The sequence below is a fragment of the Rutidosis leptorrhynchoides genome, chromosome 1 (genome assembly GCF_046630445.1).
Source record: "Rutidosis leptorrhynchoides isolate AG116_Rl617_1_P2 chromosome 1, CSIRO_AGI_Rlap_v1, whole genome shotgun sequence".
Lineage (NCBI taxonomy): Eukaryota > Viridiplantae > Streptophyta > Magnoliopsida > Asterales > Asteraceae > Rutidosis > Rutidosis leptorrhynchoides.
In genome coordinates, this window is record NC_092333.1 from 199750572 (window position 1) to 199760397 (window position 9826).

At 31.4% G+C, this 9826-nt stretch overlaps 1 long non-coding RNA gene across 1 annotated transcript; it reads right to left on the reverse strand.

Moving 5' to 3' along the window:
- Positions 1-5171: 5171 nt before the first annotated feature.
- On the reverse strand, positions 5172-8013 carry LOC139867840 (uncharacterized). The gene is made up of 3 exons (XR_011765933.1): positions 7284-8013; positions 6832-6917; positions 5172-5933 (listed from the first exon to the last, which is right to left on the reverse strand). It is a non-coding gene; the product is annotated as an uncharacterized lncRNA (long non-coding RNA).
- Between the last annotated feature and the right edge of the window lie 1813 nt (positions 8014-9826).

Consider the following 9826-nt stretch of genomic DNA (forward strand, 5'->3'; position numbering starts at 1 on the left):
CTTGATTAATTGAAATGAGTTTATGTAGTCAATTGATCACCCAAGTTGACCGGCGATTCACGAACGTTTAAAACTTGTAACAACTACATGATGATATATATATGGATATATATATATATAGTTAACATGAGAATTATCATAGGTAAGTATCACACTAAGTATATTAACAATGAGTTATATACATAAAAATGAGACTATTGAATTATGAAACTCGAAACGATATATATAACGATTATCGTTATAACAACGTCTTACTAAATACATATGAATCATATTAAGATATTGATACACTATGTTTAACATGATAAAATGATAATTAAATATATCAATAAGTGTGTTAACAATGAACTACATATGTAAAACAAGACTACTAACTTAAGAGTTTCGAAACGAGTTATATATGTAACGATTATCGTTGTAACGACGTTTTAATATATATATATATATATATATATATATATATATATATATATATATATATATATATATATATATATATATATATATATATATTGTATTAAGATATGTTCATACACCATGTTATCAAGATAATATGATAATTTAACATCTCATTAGATATAATAAACAATGGGTTAACTACATTAAATGAGATCGTTAACTTAAAAGTTTCAAAACGACACTTACATGTAACGACTAACGGTGACTTAACGACTCAGTTAAAATGTATATACATGTAGTGTATTAAGATATATTAATACACTTTTGAAAGACTTCAAGACATATATCAAAACACTCATACTTAACAAAAATGGTTACAATTACATTCCTATTCATTTTCATCAACAATTCTACTCGTATTCATTCAGTCTCCGTACTCGTATTATACCCAGCTTCTAGACGTACTTACTATGGGTATATACCAATAGGAACTAGCATGGGATTCCACTCTTGATTATGTCATACAAGACTAATCAAGTTTAACTTCTACCATGAACTAGTCAACTAACTAGAACTCCTTTTAACCTCACTCACCACTCACCATTCACTTCATTTCATTTCCATTTTCCTTTTCTAATTCTCTCTCAACACAAACACACACACACACACATACATACACATATGAACGAATTTTTTCAGTAACCAAATCATCATTTTTATCAAAAACTACTTCAAGAATGAAGCTATAATCATCATAGGAAGAACACTTCGAGAACACTTCAAAAATCCTTTCAAGTTTGCAAGTATACTTCCAAGCTTTCTAATCTATTCCAAGTAATCATCTAAGATCAAGAAACCTTTGTTACTTACAGTAGGTTATCTTTCTAATTCAAGGTAATACTCATATTCAAACTTTGATTCAATTTCTATAACTATAACAATTTTAATTCGAGTGATAATCTTACTTGAACTTGTTTTCGTGTCATGATTCTACTTCAAGAACTTTCAAGCCATCCAAGCATCCTTTGAAGCTAGATTATTTCTTGTCACTTCCAGTAGGTTTACCTACTAAACTTGAGGTAGTAAATAACATCATTCGATTCATATATATATAACTATCTTATTCGAAGATTTAAACTTGTAATCACTAGAACATAGTTTAGTTAATTCTAAACTTGTTCGCAAACAAAGTTAATCCTTCTAACTTGACTTTTAAAATCAACTAAACACATGTTATATATCTAGATGATATGCTAACTTAATGATTTAAAACCTGGAAACACGAAGAACACCGTAAAACCGGACATACGCCGTCGTAGAGAAACCGGGGGCTGTTTTGGTTTGGATAATTAAAAACTATGATAAACTTTGATTTAAAAGCTATTCTTCTGGGAAAATGATTTTTCTTATGAACATGAAACAATATCCAAAAACATGGTTAAACTCAAAGTGGAAGTATGTTTATCAAAATGGTCATTTAGACGTCGTTCTTTCGACTGAAATGACTACCTCTAAAAAAATGACTTATAACCTGTATTTTTGATTATAATCCTATACCTTTTCTATTTAGATTCATAAAGTACAGTTCAATATGAAACCACAGCAACTCGATTAACTCAAAATGGATTTAAAACGAAGAAGTTATGGGTAAAACAAAATTGGTTAAAAATGGTTAATTTGACTACGGGATGATTTTACAAAAATCTATACTAACCATATCCTAACTAACTTATATTGTATTGTACATGTATTCTAACATATATTATGTAACATTGATAGACCATAGACACGTATACAATATTTTGACATTTCATATCGACCCATCTATATATATATATCGGAACAACAATAGACACTCTATATGCAGTAATGCTTGAGTTAGCTATACAGGGTTGAGGTTGATTACAAAATAATATATATACTTTGAGTTGTGATCGAGCCTGAGACTTATATACACTGGGTCGTGGATTGATTTGAGATAATATATATTGATTTATTTCTGTACATCTAACTGTGGACAACTAATTGTAGATTACTAACGTTGGACTGTTAACTTAACAAACTTAAATCTTTAAAACGTAGTAAAAAATGTTGTGAATATATTCGATCATACTTTGATATATATGTACATATTTGTTATAGGTTCGTGAATCGACCAGTGGCCAAGTCGTGTTTCCGACAAAGTAAAAATCTGTGAAAGTGAGTTATAGTCCCACTTTTAAAATCTATTATTTTTTGGATGAGAATACATGCAGTTTTATAAATGTTTTACAAAATAGACACAAGTGATCAAAAATTACATTCTATGTTGAATTATCGAACCAAATATGCCCCTTTATAGCTTGGTAGCCTAAGAATTGGTGTTTATGATAATTGCCACCAATTGACGCGAATACTAAAGATAGATCTATTTGGCCCAACAAGCCTCATCCGAGTTACGGATGCTTTAGTACTTCGATTAATCATATCCGATGTGAGTCCCGATATGATGGGGATATTCTATATTCATCTTGTTAATGTCGGTTACCAGGTGTTCATCATATGAATGATTTTTATGCAGATTGCATGTTATTGAGAAATGAAAATGAAAATTATGTGGTCTATTATTACGATTTGATAAATATATAGGTTAAACCTATAACTCACCAACATTTTTGTTGACGTTTAAAGCATGTTTATTCTCAGGTGATTATTAAGAGTTTCCGCTGTTTCATGCTAATTTATGGATAAGAGTTGGAGTCAGCATGCTTGTATAATATTGTTTAGAAACTGCATGCGAAGACATATATTGTTGTGTAATATTATTGTAAACCATTATGTAATGGTCGTGTGAAAACGCTATATTTTAGATTATCATTATTTGATAATCGTCGTAATATTTTAAAGGTTATGGTTTGTTTTAAAATCGAATGCAGTCTTTGAAAAACGTCTCATATAGAGGTCAAAACCTCACAACGAAATCAATTAATATGGAACGTTTATAATCAATATGAACGGGGCATTTCAGTTGGTATCCGAGCGTTGGTCTTAGAGAACCAGAAATTGCATAGTGTGTCTTACTGAGTTTGTTAGGATGCATTAGTGAGTCTAGACTTCGACCGTGTTTTCTTTAAAAACGATAGCTTAACACTTTTGTTGAAAACTACATATTATTAACATGTAAATATTATGTGATATATTAATCTCTTAACGTGTTTGATATTTTGTGATAGATGTCCACCTCTAGTACAAATCTCATCGACTCACCTAAAAATAATGAAGAATCGAATATATTTTGAGAAGATTCACAAATTTCCGAAGAGGAACCGGAAGAGGAGGAACCTGAAGAAGAAGAGGTTCTGGAGGAAGAAATATTAATACCTACAGTAAAACGATTAAATAAAAGAAAATCTTCAACCAATGGACCAAAGATAAAAATGGTCAATGGTGTTTCCGCCATGAAAGCAAAATATTGGGGAAATTACCAATTTTCTGATGAATCGGATCCCGACGAGAATTCCGATGATGTTAAAGAAATTACCCCAACTCAATTTAATAAGGCAAAAGAGAATAATAAGGGAAAGGGCATCAAAATAGAGAAACCTGCTTCCGACCCCGATGAACTTTATGTGTATCGTAAACACCCGTATTTCTTAAATTTTAACAATAATCCGGGAACATCTAGGCCACCAGATTTTTCTAAACCATTTGTGAAAATGACGGCTCGTATTAAAGGATCACCATGTATCCCTAGGAAATTAGCCAAACGAACCAAGTCCGAAGAAGAAGAAACGAGTGAGTCGGAATAAAGAGTTGTAATCATGTTGTGTAATATATTTATAGTAGTGTATTTGTACTTTTATAGTATATGTAAAAATTGCTTGAAATGTTTGTTAATTATCTGTTACAAATCTAATCTTCGACTATTTTACAGTATAAAAACACAAAATGGATGTTAAGGATAGACGACCAAATATTTTAGAAGACCTACCATGAGATATAATTGATGAAATCTTGTCTAAAGTTGGTCAGAATTCATCGGCACAATTATTTACGGCGAAATTAGTTTGTCGAACGTTTGAAAGACATTCCAGGCATGCCTTAGTTTATAAAAGGCTTTCCTTTGAAAGATGGGGTATATCACATTGGGGAGACTTTAAGTTACGCCAAGTTTTCTTTAAGGCATTTAGTGCGGGAAACCGAGATGCAATTTTACGCTACGGGTTAAGAACCTATTTTGACTCAACATATCCCAACATAGGACTCCGTTCTTTAGAAAGAGCTTCTAACATGCAACGTAAAGAAGCATGTTATGCTTACGGGTTAGTAATGTTCGCTTCTCACCAAATTGAGAAAAAGAACATTTGGTTGCAACTTTTAAATAAAACATTCCCGCAAGTGACGGATTCGGTAGTTGAGGTGAGAAACAAGGTTTTTAGATTGTTACGGGGCTGTTGGGCATTACGTAACCCTCGTCCTTTTGATGACATTACAACATGCTGCCTAGCCAACGGTCACAACGACTATTTTTCACAAGACCAAGGATGGGAAATAATACTAGTAAAACCCGAATGCATGACTTGTTTCTGGACTTATGAATTACGTGTCTTTGTTTCTTTTGCTGAACGACTTGCGTATTAACTAGAATTGCCTTTATAGCTGCCATGTAGGAAAGTTATTATGTGCTACATTTCATCCTATATGTAAAATAGTGGTATTGTATGTTTGTGAAATATTGTATAAAAGTTTGAGCGCGAATTATTATTATCAGTTTTTCATATAGAATTGTAGCAGTTGAATGGTATATTAGCTACTAAGTATGAACTTAACGGGTAGGTACTACCCGAATTATAAATTATAAAACGCTAATATGAAGAAAAAGCTTTTATAAATGAGTTCATATCATGCTAGCAATGACCGAGGAAGACTTCCGTGTTTTTCTTGCTGCAAATATAGCCGCAGTGCAGGCTGCAATGCGAAATAACAACAATAACTCTGAAACTAGCAATGGATCTAACGCCACTAGAAATCGTGTAGGATGCTCCTACAAAGAATTCACTGCCTGCAAACCTTTGGAATTTGATGGAACCGAGGGTCCAATCGGATTGAAACGGTGGCCGAGAAGGTTGAATCGGTGTTTGCCATAAGTATGGTGATGTGATGAACAGAAGATCAAATCCCAGCAAGATCGTCAAAGTGCACAGAGGCACAAAAAGAGCTTTCAGTGTCAGCAGGAAAAATAATGTTCAAGAAAGGATAAACTATGATGAATTAAGATCCTTAGGATTCAGTGAATGGATGGAGATATTGGAGTATTTTATTGGTAAGGGTAAAAGTGCCATCAGAGATACACTTAAACCTGAACTCCAAGAGCTCTTCAACAAAGCAACAAAGTTTGGGAATGCACCAGTAGTGAATGTAGAAGAAGTTCTTTCTCATAGACCTAAAGGAAAGAAATCTACTGGTGAAGGCCCACACAGAAGAGATCCCATCATTCTACCTCCTCATATTCCTGTATTTGACCCTGCTGAGATACCGATCCTATTTTCTGAAGCCTGAAAAATCAAACAAGAAGAGCTATCTGAAGATGAACTAGATAAAGATAAAGATAGATAGCCTTCTAGTGCTCAAATTGTATCTTTTGTTTATTTCATTTTTCATTATGATGTTTTTGTAATTACTGTATATATTCTGTTGTAATGAAAGTGAAATGAGTTTATCTTCAAAATCATATCAAACTATAAGATATGGATAACTCAGCAAAAGATCCCAAAACAAACTTAAAAAGGGACAAATTTACTGCCTATTTTTCATTATGTCCCTTGTTGCTGGCTTTAGTGTGTTCTCTACATGTCATAGGTTTTGTCATCATCAAATAGGTGGAGATTGTTGAGTCCCCAAAATAATTAAGGATTTAATTATGACAAAACAGAACATTGCGTTCCTTTAATCTTGATCTGTATATCTTTTCCTATTCTTAAATTTTCAAAGTAATGTCTCCAAACCACCTAAAGTAATGCATGATTCAAAGCCAACATCAACATGAAATAAGCACACATCGACTGTTAATTCATTAAGAATCACTTTATATGCAATATGTATGCAACAACAGTAAAGTTCAAAATTATAGTTTTATATACTTATTTGAATGTACTTATCTTAAGCTTTCAAAGATTATTCTTTGAAAGGAACACAACAATATTAGAGATAATATTAATAATAAGATCTTAATGCAAGCTGAATTGGAGAAAATGATAAATGGGCAAAGTATGCAAAAAGTGCATTTGTGCTCCTGTAATATTTAGCAACATAATCATATTTAGAAAACTCAAAGCCATTCCTATCTAAAATTTCCAACATCAAAACCCATTTCACATTTTAATATCGATAAGTTGTACTAATATTAATATCAAAAACCTTTATAAGAAAAATCAAGTGGAACTACAAAAATACATTGTTAGGTCTTTAAATCCAAAGACCGATTATCGAGTGGCATTTCATCGAACACATTATGTACGAATGTCAAACTCTCAAATTGGCTAGATAATGCACATAAAATGAACTTACATCAGCCACATAACAAATATTAATATGAATATGCTAAGATTGCAAATATAGAACAAACTATAGTTAACCATTATGCATTTTTCTTGAATGTCACTAAAAACTCAGCTTTCACTTTAACTGAAAATCAGCTAAAGAACATAATGTGACAAATCAGCTTAATGTCACTGAAAATTAAAATGAGGGTTATCGAAATAAGTCAAATTTAACTAAATCGTCAAATTCAAATAATCACATAAAAAAAAGATGTATCATTATTTCCAACAGATTTAAACATTAATATTGAAATTGAACAAATAAAACAAAAGAATATAAAATTGAATCAACTTCTTAATACTTACCTGATTAAGCAAGATTTTGTTGAAACCAAAGAAACCGTAGCATATTAACCTAATTAAGCAAGATTAGGGACCCGATGAAATCATTTTCATCTTTGAAACATCTACTGCCTTCAAACAAAACAAAATATAAGCAGCAAGAGCAAAGGATAATGTTCTGACTTCTGTTAAGATGATAATGTTAAATTTCTACAAATATAAATACTGTAAATACTAATACATATAAAAACCACTACCAAAAAGTCTATACCAGGCTTCAATACTTCCAAATTTACCTATAATTTCAAAGCACTTCAAGTTTTATGAGTACCTAAATAATCGAAACATCCACTGCCAAAGATCGGAACATCCACTATCTTAAATTGCAATGAATATGAAACTGCGAATTATGAGTAGTTAAATGATCAGATTTATAAATATAAATATGCAGCAAAAATCAATAAACTACAATGATAATGCATAGTTTTCTACTTGAATACACAAATCTAATACAAGTAATAGCGTGAAGCAATTGGAATAACGGAGATAGCAGTTACCAAACCCTAAGTTTTCGCACAAAACTTCAGTTGATTTTGACGAATGAATCACAAACCCTAACTTTGGGCACACATGGATTCGTCGACTGCAATAAATTGAAGAAAACAAAACCAGATGTTGGTCCAGATCTTCACTCGATTGTAATCAATTGATGTATCGGACTCGGTAGTGGGAAGAAATCGACGAATGGTTAACACAGTTACGCTGTGTTCTCGAGTTTTTTTAAAGCTGAAAAGAATAGGATGGAAAGTAAAAGAGAGAATAGAGATAGAAAGGAATGTAATGCATAACATCTTAAATGTATTCTCGAGTCAAATGAAAATCAAGAGAAAAGAAAGTAAAATGATTATAATTATTATTTATCTATATAACACAAATATATTAGTATAATGATTATTCTACTGCTCCATATTAAAGTTATGATGTATATTGTTATTGTGCTATTACTATATATTGTAGTTCAGGAATAATATAAGATACATATCAACAAAGTAGATATACGTTTAATATAACAGACCATATAATATAATAATTTATAAATAAAAATAATACTTTACTCGTACTCCGTATCATTTAATTTAAGCAATGTTTATAAGAATGTTTGAGAAAAATAGTAATGCACTTATCGTTAGAATAAATTGTTGAGTACAGTGAAGTTGGAAGTATAAGTTGGAAGTATAACAGCATAATAATAATGTTTAATTTTTGGGAGAAAAATTGTTTTCCACTCCAATCATCTCAAAATTGAGAGGATTCTAATCTTGATAAAAAGCTTAGTTACTATCCTTTCAAACCCTCCCCACTCCTCTCCTTTCTTTGCTTAAAAAAAACTCAAGAATGAGTGATTAGTATGTTCTCCTTTCATATCCTTTCCTTTCTTTCTCAAAAAAAACTCGAGAACATAGCCTTAGGGACTTAGGGTATAAGCTAAAGTAGTGGTTGTAGAAAAAAAGAAAAACAACGCTACTCTAATTTAGTTATGAAATAGAGAGATTATATTTTAAATTTAATTAAATACTTTTAAATATTACATCATCAATGATTTGTTACAATTGAATTGTTTGAAGCACATACTACAACACTTAGGGGGTGTTTGTGTAAGCGATTAGACATGGATTATTTGATTATCGCGTTTCAAAATCATAGAGCTGTAAATGAGCTGAGCTACTCGTGAGCTACTCGAGCTCGGCTCGTTAAAAACTCGATTCGAGCCGATCTTAAATGAGTTCGAGCTCGATTTCGAGCCTAAGTTAGGGGTCGTTTAATAAACGAGCCCGAGCTCGAGCTTCATATGTCGAGCTCGTTTAAGCTCGCGAGCCTAAACGAGCTTTTTTATATATATAAAATCCAATTAAATATGTTAAATTTTGTATTAATGTTACTTTAAATAATTACTCCATATATCTAAAAGACACAGGTCAACTGAATAGTGTAGTTTATAAGCTTCACAAACATACCATAAATTTTTTATTTTTAACAATTCAACCACAACCTTTACAATACTCAACTTTATAGTTTTCATAAACTTACTCTAAACTTTTCCCATTTTATAATTTAACCACAAATCTTCTCATTCATATAAATCCACCACACAAATCTTCTCACTCCATATATCTAAAAGACATAGGTCAAGTGAATAGTGTAGTTTACAAGCTTCACAAACATACCATAAATTTTTTATTTTTCACAATTCAACCACAACCTTTACAATACTCAACTTTATAGTTTTCATAAACTTACCCCAAACTTTTCCCATTTTATAATTTAACCACAAATCTTCTCATTCATATAAATCCACCACACAATTATTATCTATATATCTAATAGACAAAACCTTGTAGCACTATTGTAAGACCCAAATATTTATTGTACATAATATATTTATGGTGTACGATGCGGGTATGAAGTGTACGTGTTGCTTGCTCGAACGTCGAAGGAAACTGGACGTTGTCTGAAGTGACAAGGTGTGTACGTATCTTTTCAACCCTAAATAAAGTTTGTGTTGATGT